The sequence below is a fragment of the Trichosurus vulpecula genome, chromosome 2 (assembly GCF_011100635.1).
Source record: "Trichosurus vulpecula isolate mTriVul1 chromosome 2, mTriVul1.pri, whole genome shotgun sequence".
NCBI classification, from domain to species: Eukaryota; Metazoa; Chordata; class Mammalia; order Diprotodontia; family Phalangeridae; genus Trichosurus; species Trichosurus vulpecula.
In genome coordinates this window covers 329,069,078-329,083,594 of record NC_050574.1, presented here as the reverse complement: position 1 = coordinate 329,083,594, position 14,517 = coordinate 329,069,078, and the positions used below count along the sequence as shown (strand labels likewise).

The 14,517-nt window shown below is 42.0% G+C and overlaps 1 protein-coding gene across 2 annotated transcripts in view; it reads right to left on the bottom strand.

The window, feature by feature from the left end:
* LOC118840215 (deoxyribodipyrimidine photo-lyase) overlaps positions 1-3,303 on the bottom strand; it is a 29,838-nt gene extending 26,535 nt beyond the window's left edge. Inside the window, exon 1 of one of the 2 annotated variants that reach the window (XM_036747712.1) lies at positions 2,995-3,303. The gene's annotated coding sequence lies outside the window, so the exon portion shown is untranslated. The remainder of the gene's footprint in view (positions 1-2,994) is intronic. The other variant, XM_036747714.1, reaches the window with a different exon arrangement.
* Positions 3,304-14,517: the final 11,214 nt, after the last annotated feature.

Below are 14,517 nucleotides of genomic sequence, written 5' to 3'. Positions count from 1 at the left end.
AAATTAATTTTATTATTTTTTTTAGATAAGTATAAAACATTTACCTGCTTTCAAAATTGAAAAAGAGCAAAGAAATGATTGCTCAGAAAAGGATCTGGTTGATCATATATCAAGACCCAGGAAAAACAGGTGGGCAGAAAAGAACAGTTTTGGTACCCAGAAAATGTTAAAAGACAGACCTAGAGGAAGGATGTTTGGCAGATATTCTCTGTAGCATTTACCAGTGACAAGGACAAAAATCTCACAGCGTAAGAAGGAAAGAGGCAGTAATCTGTCCCAGGAGAAGTGCCCACATTACTGAGATCACAGATCCATCAAGGTATCCAAAGGTTTCATATGAGGCTGGGACAGAAGTTAAAAAAAAAAGGAAATGACAAAAGACAAAAAAGTAGGTATGGGAAAGGGGAATGAGAGGAAAAGGGAGCAAAGGAAATGTTGGGAAAGGAGGAGAAGAGGCTCAGGATGTTTCTTTAGGTGTTAATCTCTGATGCAAAGTATTCTTTATTAGACTCAGTTATAACATGGAGTTTAACTTTAAACCTAAGAGAATTCTGTAGTGAAGGTCCATTTGTTGCAAGGGTTGTTTCGCCTTCCAAATAGCATGGGGGTGTTGTGTGGCTCAAACAAAGACAGAAGAGACATCTCTAATCTCCTCTCCCTCCAACCCTTCCCTAAGGAAGACTTTTAATTCCTGCCAGGAGGTGAAGCAGAAGCTTGGCTACTCTCCCCTCCTCAGAGAGGGGTGGTACTGGGTTAGAATTTGATGTATCTACTCTCCTTCAAATATTATTAGTCTAGGAGATGCGATTTCCAGGTTCAGTCTAATTTCTAATTGCAGTTGCTTATGGGGGTAAGCAGGACCCCAAGTTTTATATCCAAGGCTTGATTCCTTTCCCAGCAAACACCAGTTCCGCAACAAACACACATAGAAATTATCAGAGACCCAACTATCCAATTCGATAACCAAACAAATCAGAAAAAAAACTGGAGACTACATGCCAGACAATATTGAATGAAGATCCTCTCTCATTGGAAATGAGGTAACTCAGCTCAGTTAATGGAGTCCTAGATCTCATTCAAAAGGGAGGTCCCTGAAGTCTCTAGTGTAGCAAGGTGGGGATAGGGACACGATGGATACTGCCAGTCCCCCTTACGGCTTCCCAGAATCTCTTACATCAGCAACCCGAAGTGGGGCTGGCCTCTTCCCTCTTCTTTCTCAAAGCTGGAAGCCAGAAGTGTCCTTAGTCCAAAGAGACTCAGTGACACCGGAAGCTTGATGAAAACTCCTTTCTCCCTCCCTCATCAATTCCACACAGGGCATTGATCTCCAACAAGAAAAGAGTCCCAAACCAATGGGTTTTGTTACTGGGGTTACAACGCTGTGTTGATTTTAAATAACTACAGGATTGCTATATTTTGCTGAGAAAGTGTAATGCATAACAAAATATATGTGAAGAAACTTCCCATGTTTTTTATCCCTTTTCCAATAGATATTTCTTTGCTTCAGTGTATTATCTATACCATATAGAGTATCCCCTAAGTCTTAGTGCAGTTTTAAACTTTAATAACTTCAGAATCATGAACACTACAAATTTACTTAAAAATGACGGTTTAAATTTATTTTAAACTTAGTTTTGCGAATTTTGAATAATAAATTTTGAGTTTTAATTTTAACACAAGATGGGGCACCCTGTCACTATGCATTGCTATGTACCATTTTCTAGATGACACTGTATCAGACCCATACATTAGTAGAGGAGACCCCCTTGCTTCCATACCTCAAATGTATTAGACTTTATCTTGTGGGGTCACATCAAAACTGTCCTTCATGTATCAAAACCACTTTCTTTGGAGGATCTTAATATTAGGATTGCAAATACAATCCTTTTGGTCACTGAGCAGCAGCTGAAAGTTTTTTTTTCCAGGTCTGAAAATCAGTGATTTATTAGCACAACGCTGATTTATGCTGATTTTCCTAAGAAGCATCAAAATTTTCAAATTTAAATAATTCACTTTTCCAATGTGGCTTTTTAGAAAGTATGTAGCACTTATAGCTCTGAAATCATTAAAGCTTTAAACTGCACTAAGGCTTTTGGGACACCCTGTATCTCACCTATATCTTGCTGGTGCAGATGCCTCCTTAGCTGCAGCTCTACACTATATCAATTATACCTTTTTTAAGGTAGACATTTCTCAACTACTTGTTTTTCCATTTATTCCCGTACTTGATTAATGTAGCCAACCAGATTATACATTTCCTTTGATTCTGCCCTTTAGAAAAATGGAGGTTTTCGTTTTACTATTTCTAACTAGTATCTTTTTCTATACGTCTCCATTGCATTGCAAGTGTAAAATCTGCTGACTAGCGACTGTCTCAGCTATTTTTCCTTTCAGGTACCACAAAATTACTAGTCACCATTGGCACATTTTATTGCACATATAGACAAAATTGGGGTCTCCGCTCAATTGCTGGAGCTAACAGCTAGAAGGGGGAGGGTGGTCCAGAAAGGAGAGAGCATCATTTCCCTGGCTTGCTCTACATGATCGACTACTATTCTTTTGTCCAGTCCCAATTCCAAAGCCATTCCAGGATATTTTAGATGAAGATAAGATCACAGGATTCCAGCACCCTGGAAGAGCATCCAACTCCTTCCCTTTACATAAGAATAAATTGAAGGCTAGAGAAGTGAACCAACTCTCCCCAAATGCAGAATCAGGATTTGAAACCGGGTCCTCCGCCTCCAAATGCAAAGTTCCTTCCCTGGCACCCCGGCTCCCTGCTCCCCCCAGGGCTCCAAGGGCTGCGGGGGGGAGGTTTGCGCGCGTGCAGGGCATGCTTTGCGCGCGTGCGGGACATGCTTTGCGCGCATGCAGAACATGCTTTGTAAAGGCTCGGGGAGGCCCGGGGCCAAACAGGGAGGGGTGGGTGAGAAGCAGGACCGGGTGCCCCAGCTCCCCTCGCCCTGCCCGAGGGGCGCTCCGGCTTCTGCTCACCTGGGGGCGGCTGCAAACGGAGCCCGAAGCCCGAGGCCCCCAGCGTCCGCGGGAGCTCGCAGCAAGCTAGGCCAAGCACACAGTGTCCGCGCTTTACGCAGCAGCAGCTCGAGGTCTGGGCAGGAGGCGGTGCCACCCCCCGCGCTTATACAACCAACCCCGCGACCTGGCGCGCGCGCGCCCGCGCGCCCCTCCTCTCGCCTATAGGGCCCCGCGCAGAGTTCAAGAGCAGACACAGCCCAGAGCTCGGGGCTGGGCTGCGCTGGCCTGGGCTGGGCTGAGCTGAGCTGAGCTGGAGAAGGGCTCTGGCCACGTGATCCCGCTGGTGGGGGCAGGGCCTGGCTGCGTGCGTGCGTGCGCAGCTCTGTTGGAGAGGTTGGGTCTAGGGGTGCCGCTCCAGCCCGGACCCCGAATACTTTCTGGAGTGGGTGCACGCTCGGGGCGAAGGTCCCCCTCTTTTATTATTGTTCTTTTAAAAAATGCTGCATTTCACCAATTTTGCGTTGCTGATAATAATAGCTAGTCTATAGAATGCTTTAAAGTTTGCAAAGCGCTTTAAATGGGTATCTCATAGATAAGATGATCTGGTTTGACTGTCACCGCGGCCCTGGAACGCAGGAGCCCACGGGCTTCTTTCGTGGGCTGCCTTCTGCAAGAACCCTCTCCCAGTCCTACTTAATTAATCTTGGCGCCTTCCCTCGGAGGTTACCTCTCACTTCTCTACATCTTGTTTGCATGTTTTCTCCCCCAATTTATCCCGCTCATATCTTGTTCGTGCATAGCTGCTTGTTGTCTCCATCATGAGACTGAGCTTCTTGAGAACAGGGACTGGGTTTTTGCCTTCATATTCCCAAGCGTTTAGCACAGTGCTTGGCACGTAGTAGTTGTTCAGGGGTGTCCGACTCTTTGGGACCCCATTTGGGGTTTTCTTGGCAAAGATACCGGATTGGTTTGCCATTTCCTTCTCCAGCTCATTTGACAGATAAGGAAACTAAAGCAAACAGGGTTAGGTTAAGTGATTTGCCCAGGGTCACATAGCTACTAAGTGTCTGAGGCTGTATTTGAACTCAGGACTTCCTAACTCCAGGCCCAGAACTCTAACTGTGCCTCCGGCTGCCTAAATAGCCGCACATAGCAGACCCTTGATAAATTCTAGCTGCCTGACTCTGTAGTAGTTGTGATCCCCATTTTACAGGTGGGGAAACTGAGTCTGAGAAAGGTTAAAGTGTCTTGCTGAAGATCACACAGCCAGAAAAAGTAAGAGGTACAGTTCAAATATTCAGACTCAGGTCTAACTGACTTCCTAGTCCAGCCCTGTATCCACTACGGCTACAAGCTAAGCAAACAAGCAAGAAAAGTAGCATTTGAGCAGAGAAGAGAGGGATGACCTTGAAGTCTAGAAGACTTGGACCCTAGTGGCCCTTCCTCTCCGCCACCCACCCCTTTCCCCAAGAACCATAAAACTGTGTGACCCTCCCCCCCCCCCCAAGTCAGTTTCCGCAAGTAACTCTACCGTGCAAAGCTGTTGCCTCGATTAGAATCTCTGTGGGCCTAGGCACCTCTCTGATTTGCAGAGTGGGTGTGTCTCTATGCATCAGTGGCTCTCAAGCGTCAGCAGAGGGAGTACCTCACACAAATCTCCTTACACAATACAATCCCAAGTGAAGTTAAACCAAAAAATAAAGCGTATTTTACTTCGTTGAGGGGGAAGGGGAGAGGAGAGGGTGAAATCCCCTGTTGGAGGAGATCAGTGGATCCGTTTGAGTGTTCAATATACAGGCATCATGGCAATTTACCAATTACTCATTCTATAACCCTGGAGAACTACATGTGTATGTGTGTAGATAGACAGGCTGGAGGAAGCTGCAAATACTAGAATTTGGAATACTGACCTGGGGTCAAGAAATATGGGGTTGAATTTCCTCTCAGATACTTAAACCTTAATAATTATGGGCAAAGAATTATTTTTAAAAATAATTTTTATTTTTAAATGTATTTTATTATTTATTTATTGTTTCCTATTTTAATCCTATTTTGCTGTTAAAATTTTAATATTTCTCTATTGTGTTTATTTTATTTTCATCTTATTTTGTTTTTATCTCTGTACATGTATAAATATAATGAAAAGTAACATTTCTACAGGACTTACTGTGCGCCAGCCACTATGCCAAGTGATTTACAATTAGTATTTCATATGATCCTTACAACAACCCTGGGAGGTAGTTGCTGTTGCTGTCCCCATTTTACAGATGAGGAAACTGAGGTGAAGTGTCTTGCTCAGGGTCACACATCTAGGAAGCATGTGAGGTCAAATTTGAACTCAGGTCTTCCTGATTCCAGACCCAGCACTCAGGAACTGGAGCTGCGATGGCATCCATATAGGGAACTCCCTCTGCTAATATAGGTCTTAAGATAGTTGGCTGGAGCATGGAGGGGTCAAGAGACTTGCTCACATTGGGGTCACATAATCAGCGTGTATCAGAGACAGGATTTGAACTCAGATCTCCCTGGCTCTAAAGCCAGCTTTCTCTCTGCTACTCCAAGTTGCCCCTCAAATGACATCTATACATAATGGAGAAGGTGAAAGGGGGAAGGTGAGAGGGTGATTTCATCACCATAGGGAGTTCCCTATGTGGAAACTCCTTCCACCATAGCAGATTGATGACTAGTTTTTAATTTATAGCCTTAGACTCTAATCCAGAGGTGGGGAACCTGCAGTCCCAAGGCCACATGGCCTCGAGGCCACAGGCTCCCCACCCCTGCCTTAGAGAGTTATCTAGGGGGTGAAAAGATGAGAGAGAGAGAGAGAGAGAGAGAGAGAGAGAGAGAGAGAGAGAGAGGAAGAGAGAGAGAGAGAAAGAAAGAGAGAGAGAGAGAGAATGAGAAAATGTATTAAACACTTACTATGTTTCATAGGTACTGATTACAGACCTTAGCCTAAAAGGGCCAGGATCTCCCAATGCATCCTGGGCCATCTCCAGTTGTCCTGATGAATATCTGGCCACTGGACCCAGATGGCTCTGGAGGAGAAAGTGAGGCTGGTGACCTTGCACAGCCCTCCCTCACTCAAATCAGTCAACCGTAAGTCATGTCCCCATTTCCCTGATGTCATGGTCCTCTTTGAGAACGAAGGACAAACACAACAACAACAATTCCAGGAATACAAAGATAAGCAAGCAAGAAGGGCATTCCCTATCCTCAAGAAGCTTACATTCTAATAGGAGAAGAAAAAGCATGAAAGGGAACTAGAAATGAGGAGTAAAGTAGAGATAGGTCTACTCACGTTTCAATATACAGTATTGCAATAGTCTGCTGGTGGGTCTGCCTGCCTCAAGTCTGTTCCTATTCCATTTCATTCTACATTTAGCCACTAAAGTAATTTTTCTAAAGCACACTTCCAACCATATCATCCCCTATCCAATAAATTCCAGTGGCTCCCTATCACCTGTAGGATCAAATAAAAATTCTGTTTGGCATTCAAAACCTTTCATAACCTAGACCCCTTCTATCTTTCCAGTCTTCTTATACCTTATTACCAGCCATATACTCTTCAGTTCAGTGACACTGGCCTCCTGGCTGTTCCAGGCACAAGAGACTCCATCTCTTGGCTCTGGACATTTTCTCTGTTTGTCCCCCTTGCCTGGAATGTGCTCCCTTCTTGACTATGCCTACTGACTTCCCTGGCTTCCCGTAAGTTCAAACTAAAATCTCATCCTTTATAGAAAGCCTTTCCTTCCTTCAGTTATTTCCTGTTTATCCTGTATATAGTTTTTCTGTATATATTTCCCTACATGTTGTCTCCCGCATTAGATTGTGAGCTCCTTGAGGGCAGGGATTGTTCTTTGTCTCAGCATGTTTTATCATTAGCCCTCTAGAATCATGATTGGTCATTACATTGATGAGAGTCTCTAATGCCTTCAAAATTGTTTGTCTTTACCATATTATTGTCATTGTATAAATTGTTCTCCTGGTTCTGCCTCTCCTCCCCCTCCATGTGCATCAGTTCACTCAAGTCTTCTCAGGTTTTTCTGAAACCATCCCGATGCTTCATCATTTCTTATAGGACAATAAGTATTCTGTCATATTCATATACTATAACTTATTCAACAATTCCTTAATTGATAGATGCTCCTACAGATTCTCATTCTTTGCCACTTCAAAAAGAGTTATAAATATTTTTGTACCTGCTTAGTTTGTTTTGTTCAGGACCAATCCCTCTCTTAACCTATCCTCTCTCTACCTTTCTCCTTTCTTCCTTTTCCTTCCTATTTCCCCATTTAGGGGTGTGTATTTCTGCACCCAACTCTGTGTGTGTGTGTGTGTGTGTGTGTGTGTATTCTTTCCTCCTTTGACCAGTTCAGATGAGAGTAAGCGTCAAATCTTCCCCTTCATCCTTGTTTGTATAGATGTCTACTTAAACATCCTTATGTGAAATAATTTTCCTTATGCTACCTTTCCCTTTTCCTCCCTACTTCCACTCTCAGTACATTCTTCTTTCCCTCTCATTCCAATTTTCTCTTAAGATCATAAAGACACAAGAGAATCCCTCCCAGGTCTTGTCTAATTGGGCTCATTCTATGACTCTTGTTGATGATGGGGTTCAGAGGGGACAAGTGTACCATCTCCCCAGATTTGAATGTAAGCAATTTATCTTTATTTAGTCCTTTATGATTTTTAAAATATTTATTTTAAAAATATTTATTTCTCTTAACTTCCACTTGTCTTGGGACTTCATCACTATCCACTATCCTTTCTATTGGAGTGTGGAGCCATGAACTCCAAATATTCTGTTTAAGGAAGGAGCTCAGATCAGAATATCTCCTATTTTCTCACTTGTCTGCACTACTTTGGGACTTCCATGACTTTTCTACCCTCCCTTCTTATTGGGTACCAACTCCCCCTCCCACCACTCACCCTCCTGTGCTTTTCAATTCTTTTCGTATGTTGTCTTCCTCCCATTAGACTGTAAGCTTCTTGAGGGCAGGGACTGTTTTTTTCTTTTTTCATATTTTTATCCCCAGGGCTTAGCACAGGGCCTGGCACATAGTAGACACTTATTAAATATTTATTTACTATTGGCTGACTAACACCTATATTTAAATTTCAAAGTTTCTATGCAGCTCTAAGCTTTTCATCAGAAATACTTGGAAATCCTCTATTTCATTAAAGATCCATTCTTCCCTATAGGATTACATTCAGCTTTGCTGAGCAAGTTATTCTTTTCTTTAAGCCTTGCTTTTTGGAATATTGCATTCCAATCTCACCACTTCTTCATAGTGGTGGCTGCTAAGTCATGTGTAATCTTAACTGTGGTTCCTCAGTACTTGAATTCTTTTTCTGATTGCTTGAAGCATTTTTTCTTTGACCTAGAAACTCTGGGTTTTGGCTATAATATTCTTGGGAGTTTTCATTTAGCAGTTTATTTCAGGAGATTACTGGTAGATTCTTTCCATTTCCAGTTTGTCCTCTGGTTCTAAGAGACCTGGGTAATTTTCTTTTAAGATTTCTTGAAATATGATGTCTAGACTCTTTTTTTGTCATGGTATTGAAGTAGTACAATAATCCTTAAATTTTTCTCTTCAATTTGTTTTTCAAGTCGCTTCTTTTTGCTATGAGATACCTTGCATTTCTTTCTATTTTTTCAGTCTTTTGACTTTGTTGTTAATAGTTCATGTTGTCTCATGGAGTAATTGGCTTCTATTTGGTCCATTCTAATTTTCAGGGAGTTCATCACTTGGGCCAGGTTTGGTTCTCTTGTGCCAAGCTGTATATTTCCTTTCCAACTCTTCTTTCTATAACTATCTTTTTTTCTTTAGTGCACTCATTTCATTTATAGAAACATTTTTAACTAATATTTTAAAACTTTTGCTTCATCTCCTCTAGAAATTCTATTTGAGTTTGTGTCCAAGCTATGTTTGGCTTTGATGCTTTGCTTGTAGATGTTTTAAAGTCATTCTCTTCTTCTGGATCTATGTCTTCAGCTTCCCTGTCACCATAAAAGCTTTTTATAGTGAGAGTTTTTGTTTGTTTCTTAGCTCAATCTTCCAAACTGCTTCCTGACTTTGGACTTATTGTTATGGCCAGGCTCTGAGCACTTCTGGTGGGAAGGTTTGGACTTTCTTGGGGAATTGAGTATTGTGTTATTCTAGTGTATTAGGGACAACTCAGGCTAGGGACCTTCAACTTTCAGTGTTCCTAAGGTAGTCTGATCCAGGGCAAAGTCTGATTGTTTCCCATCCAGGTCTGAGCTCTGCAAGTCCCTGACCTCGGTTAGGGTTGGGGCAACAGTAGATTGCTGCTGGCCTCAGCTACTATTAGCCAGCTGGGAAGCTCTGCTAGCTCAGAGAGACTAATCTATAGGCTCCCCTTTGGTCTGCAATTCCTGCCCTGGTTATTTCTCTGTAGGCTTCAGAATGGGCTAGAACTGAGACCCTTCTCTGCTTCTGGGAGCCACTCCACTGCTGCTTGCTTCTGAATTTGCTTCTTGCTTAGTATGTAGCCATGGACCCAGGCTGCTCCCTATACCAGAACAGCAACCGTGTGTACAGGATCCCTTCTCAGACCACCCTGAATCTGTGGCCTGGAGCGGGGTAATGACTGACAAAGCTGCCAATTGGCACCTCATCTGGTACCTTGCACTTGGATCACTCCAAGTGGCCCTGAGCTCCTGGCCAGACCCTATCCCTAGTATCCTCTGATCTGTCTCCCTATTCTGACTTGGACTGGAAAAATGACACGCTGTGACTTTTTTCATGGGTTTCCCCATCAGGATTCTGTCTGGTGCATTTTCTAGATCTGTTTGGAGGAGTTTGGGGCTGGGGACAGGGGAAGGAGCTTCCTGGATGGCTTCCTATTAGTCTGCCATCTTCTTGTCTTGACTGCCGCTCACTTTTCAACCCCTGGAAATCTTACTTCCCACTCCACTACTCTGCTCAAACTATTCTCTCCAGGGTTACCAACTCTCTCTTAACTGCTAAATCCAACGGCCTTTCCTCACTCTTCATTCTACTTGAACACTCTAGGGCTTTTGACATTTACAGCAATCCTCTCCTGTTGGACACTCTATAATACTTCTATACTCTATAATACTTCTATCTCTCTTGGTTTTCTTCCAGCTTGCCTGACCACTCATTCTCTTTTATTGGATCATCTTTCCTGCTCCCTCTTACTAAATGTGGATGTGCCCCCAAAGCTCTGTACTTGGCCCTCTTCTCCTCTCCCTCGGAAATATCATTAGCTTCCAGGGTTTCAATTATCTCCATGTAGATGACTCACAAACCTACATGCCAACCATAATCTGTCTCCTGAATTCCAATTCTGCATTAGCAATTGTTTACTGAACATCTTCCCACTGGCATCTCAACTTGACGTGTCCAAAAAGAAACATACTCTATTTCTCCCAAAATACATCCACCCTTCAGACTTTCTGGTTTCTGTTGAAAGTGCTACTAGTTATTCAAGTTCTGAGCTCATATAAAATTGTTCTTAAAATGAAAAAAAAGAGAATTGACCAGGTTTTCCAAACCATTTTAACACCTGAATTTAGTAGCAAATTCCCTGCCAAATGAGTGATTCTGTGGCAAATCAGGAACCACACTGGGAGAGGGTAAAGGAGAGAGGGCCCACATATAAAACTTTCATATCCAAATGAAGTTATTAAAGATCTTTTTTAATGCCATACATTTTTATTTTTAAAATAATACTTTATTTTTCCCCAGTAACATGTAAAGGTTATTTTTAACATTCATCCAAAATTTTTTTGAGTTCCAAATTTTCTCTTTCTCTATCCCTCATATCTCCCCTTTCTCAGACAGAAAGCAATTTGATATAGGCTATACATGTTCAATCATGCAAAATATATTACTGTATTATTCATGTTGTGAAAGACACAGACCCAAAGGGAAAAAAAAAGAAGGAAAAAATAGAGAAAGTGAAAAAAGTACATTTCAATGTGCATTCAAACTCTATCACTTCTCTCTCTGGAGGTGGATAACATTTTTCTTCATGAGTAAAAGATTTTTTTTGTATACATCTTTCATTTATTTTACTTTTCCCCTCACTTAATAGTATTTAATTTTTTCCAATTATGTGTAAAGATAGTTTTCAACATTCACTTTTGTAAGATTTTGAGTTCCAAATTATTCCTCCTCCCCTACCTTCCTTCCCCTCTCCAAGACAGCAAGCAATCTGATACAGGTTATACATATTGTAGTCATGTTAAACATCTTTCCACATTAGTAATGTTCTGAAAGAAGAATCAGAATGAAAGGAAAAAAAACCATGAGAGAAAAAACAAAGAAACAACCAAAAATGTGAAAATAGTCTGCTTCAATCTGCATTCAGACTCCATAGTTCTTTCTCTGGATGTGGACAGCATTTTCCATCATGACTCTTTTAGAATTGTCTTTGATCATTGCATTTCTGAGAAGAGCCAAGTCTAACAAAGTTGGTCATCGTACAACGTGGCTGATATTGTGTATACTGTTCTCCTGGTTCTGCTCAAGGATATTCTTCATAGTCTGCTAAGAGCTCAGTAAGAAGGGGATAAGGGATACTATAACTGACCAAGTCAGTCTTGTAGGAGAAGGGGAAAGACAACTTCAGAGATGGCTTCCTAACTTTTCCCTTTTGGGGAGGAAAAGTCTTATCTCTAATGAGTGATAGTTTTCCTCATTTCACAGTCAGTTAGTAGCTGTGTGACACTGGGCAAGTCACTTAACCCTGTTTGCCTCATTTTCCCCATCTGTCAAACAAGCTGGAGAAGGAAATGGCAAACCAGTCCAGTATTTTTGCCAAGAAAATGCCAAATGGGGTCATGAAGAGTCAGACATGACTGAAAAAAATATAGTGGGAAGAGCACTGGCTCTTACTATGTGACCCTGGGCAAGTCACATGAATCCCCTGAGCCTCAGATGTCTTATCTGCAAAATGAGGGGGTTGGACTAGATGGACTTAAAGGTCCCTTCCAGTTCTAGATTTATGATCTGGTGATGGTGAATTTATTTGGGAAAACTTGAAAGCATGAACTACAATATTTCCTGAGGAAATAATTTTTAAAATATATCTATTTTATTTTTTCCAATTATGTGTCAAAAAATTTTAACACTCATTTTTAAAAAAAATTTTGAGTTCCAAATTCCCTCCCTCCTTTCCTCCCTTTCCCTCCCTCCTCCTTGAGAAGGCAAACAATTTGATATAGGTTATACATGTACAATCGTGCAAAGCATATATAGTCATGCCATGAAAGAAAATAGACAAAAAAAAGTAAAATAAAGAAAGTAAAAAAATGCTTGCATCTGTATTTAAACTCCATCAGTTATTTCTCTGGAGGTGCATAACATTGGAAATAACTTTTAAAAATTATTTAAATTAAGATATGTCATTTGAATGAAGACTATATGTAGTAGCTTAAAAGTGCCAATAACCCAGATGTCCAGAAGTTGAGGAAAGACTAAACAGACTAAAGGGCAGGGTAGTATTGTGTCACCATGAAGAAGGACAGAAATGGTGGCGAAACTGAAATATGTTGTTTTTCTCCTGCCTCCATGCTCGAGGATTTCGAAATCCATTTCTACTACATGTCTAATAACAGTGCTACATAATTCCTCAGCCTCCTCGAGGCCAGCGACCTCTTCCTTTGCTCCACACTAGTCACAAGTGAGCATGGCCATATTATTTTAGAATTTTACTACTTCAAAGGTCCTGATTGGTCACAACCTCCCCGCCTTCCATCTCTCCCATCCTCTCACACAAAACCTATTCTAACCTTAGCCCCGCTCCAGAGGAAGCTAGGTGGGGCAGGAGATAGAGTTTTGGCCTGGTCAGGAACACCTGAGTTCAAATCTAGCTTTAGGCACTTAATAGCTGTGTGACACTGGACATGTTACTTAATCCCTGTCTGTTTTCTCAACTGTAAAATGGGTATCATTATAGCACCTATATGTCAAAGAATTATTGTGGGGATCAAATGAGATAGCTATGAAGTACTTAGCACTTAAGGACATAGAAATGAATGAAATTTTCTTCCCCTCCCTTTTTTCTTTTATTAATTAATTTTTATTTTTCAACATTCACTTTCACAAGATTTTGAGTTTTAAATTTTCTCCCCATCTTTCCCATCTTCCACCCCAAGACAGTGTGCATTCTGATTACCCCTTCCCTGAATCTGCCCTCCCTTCTATCACCCCTCCCCCTTCTCTTATCCCCTTCCCTTATATTTTCCTGTAGGGCAAGATAGAGTTCTATAGTCCATTGCCTGTATATCTCATTTCCCAGCTGCATGTAAAACAATTTTTAACATTCATTTTTAAAACTTTGAGTTCTACATTCTCTCCCTTCCTCACTCCCCACCCACCCTCATTGAGAAGGCAAGCAATTTGATATAGGTTATTCACGTGTAGTCATGTAAAACACTTTGTAACAGTCATGTTGTGAAAGACTAACTATATTCCCCTCCGTCCTATCCTGTCTCCATTTATTCTATCCTCTCCTTTGACCCTGTCCCTCCTCAAAAGTGTTTGCTTCTGATTACCCCCTCCTCCCTTTTGCCCTCCCTTCTATCATCTCCACCCATTCCCTTCCCCCTACTTTCCTGTAGGGTAAGATAGATTTTCATACCCAATTGAGTATGTATCTTATTCCCTCATTAAACCAAATCCTATGAGAATAAGGTTCACTTATTCCCTCTCACCTCCCCCTTTTTTCCCTTCACTGTAAAAGTTTTTTCTTGCCTCTTTTATGTGAGATAATTTACCCCATTCTACCTCTCCCTTTCTCCTTCTCCCTATACATCCCTCTCTCACCCCTTGATTTTATTTTTTAGATATCAAAATGAATGAAATCTTCAAGGAACAGAGATGGAAGGCAAAGGAGGGGAGAGAGAGAAAGAGAGAGAGGGAGGGAGAGAGGAAGGTAAGAAGAGAGGAAGGGGAAGGGGAGAGAGAGAGAGACAGAGAGAGAGAGATAGAGACAGAGAGAGGGAGAGAGAGACAGAGAGAGAGACACAGAGAGATAGAGACAGAGAGAGACAGAAAGGGAGGCAGCATCAACGGGCCAGCTGAATTTACTCACTATAAATGTGTAGTATAGCTGCTCTATGTTTCTTGGAACCACACCCTTCTAGGAACTGTGTTGCCTCTGGCAGTCCAGGTGTCAAAGTTACCCTTCAGCAATGGCACTCTTGCCAGGTGAGCTTAACTGGCAGCCCCTCCCCACCAAGCCGAGTGGGTATTAAAGCTTTGGCTCTAGTCCCTGAGGGCACATCTGCTGCTGGCCCTATCCCTGCAGCCATGTACCTCACTTTGCTGTTTCTGCTATTGCTGTGCCCTATGACCCTGCTCCAGGAGACAGGTGAGAAGATTTGGGGACATCAAACCAGGAATGAATTACCTGTGTGATCTTAGATACAAAAAATGTTTGTTGAATTGAGCAAGAAATTTAACCTCTCCAAGCCTCGGTTCCCTAATCTGTAAAGTGAGTGGGTCTCTCTAGCCCTAAAATGATCCTGTGATCTGGCTGGGCAGA